At 54.0% G+C, this 1,279-nt stretch overlaps 1 protein-coding gene across 1 annotated transcript in view; it reads right to left on the reverse strand.

Moving 5' to 3' along the window:
* Window positions 1-1,279, reverse strand: part of VMA21 (vacuolar ATPase assembly factor VMA21) — a 6,848-nt gene that overhangs the window by 5,231 nt on the left and 338 nt on the right. The window lies entirely within an intron of this gene.

The following is a 1,279-nucleotide window of genomic DNA, read 5'->3' on the forward strand; positions in this document are numbered from 1 at the left end:
CCCGCCCGCCGTCGCCATAGCAACCATGGGGCTGGCGCGGCCTAGCGGTGGGAGGTGAGTACTGCAGCGGGCACGGCACCCGGCTGGGGGAACGGCATGGAGGGACAGAGGGACGGGGGATAGAGAGTGAGGGATGGAGGGACAGAGGGACGGGGGATAGAGAGTGGGGGATGGAGGGACAGAGGGACTGAGGAACGGAGAGACTGAGGGATGGAGGGACAGAGAGACTGAGAGGTGGAGGGACAGAGGGACGGGGGATAGAGAGTGAGGGATGGAGGGACAGAGGGACGGGGGATAGAGAGTGGGGGATGGAGGGACAGAGGGACTGAGGAACGGAGAGACTGAGGGATGGAGGGACAGAGAGACTGAGAGGTGGAGGGACAGAGGGACGGGGGATAGAGAGTGAGGGATGGAGGGACAGAGGGACGGAGAGACTGAGGGGGGGAGGGACAAGACAGCTGGAGGGATGGAGGGAAGGAGAGATGGAGAAACTGAGGGATGGAGGGAATGAGGAATGAAGGGACAAGACACATGGAGGGATGGAGGGAAGGAGAGATAAGGTGAAGGGACAGAGGAATAGAAGGATGCAGGGATGAAAGGACAGAGGGATGGAGGGATGGAAAGATGGAAGGACTGAGGGAAGGAAAGACAGAGGGACTGAGGGGTGGAGGGACAGAGATGTGGCAATGGAGGGCAGCCTGGGACCTGGACCACAGCAGTGGCTTCAGCTGGACTTAAGCAAAGTCATTATCTTTACAGGGAAAAATGCCCTGAGCAGGCTCACTGCCAGCTTGGAACAGTGGTGCCATCTCTGCTGCTTACAGGTGCTTTCCTTGAGGGATATGGAGAGTGTTTGTGTATGGCAAAACTGCTGTCGGACGTCTTGGGTGAAGGTTGAGGCTTTCCAGGAAATGGCTGTGGTCTCAGAGCCAACAAAACCTGTGGTATTGATGTTTTGATGAACTCATCAGTACAAAACACTTCAAATGAAATAAGACAGGGCCAAGGCATTCTCTGAAAGGGAGACTGCAAATTGTCTCTATGCCATCCTGTTAGGAGGGAGGCTTATTCACTTAAAGGTTTTCTGCTCTCCTGCTGCTAAATTGAAATTCCTTCTCCAGCCAAAGAAAAAAATTCTGATCAAAATCTGAAAGAAACCATCCCCATCATAACTAACAGGTTCTGCAAATGAGAGTCCAGGGACTCCTGCAGAGTTCACTCTCCTCCAGCCTGATGAGCACTAAGCATTTCCAAGGTTATGCTCTGTTCAAGCTATTCA

The sequence above is a fragment of the Geospiza fortis genome, unplaced genomic scaffold, assembly GCF_000277835.1.
Source record: "Geospiza fortis unplaced genomic scaffold, GeoFor_1.0 scaffold157, whole genome shotgun sequence".
NCBI classification, from domain to species: Eukaryota; Metazoa; Chordata; class Aves; order Passeriformes; family Thraupidae; genus Geospiza; species Geospiza fortis.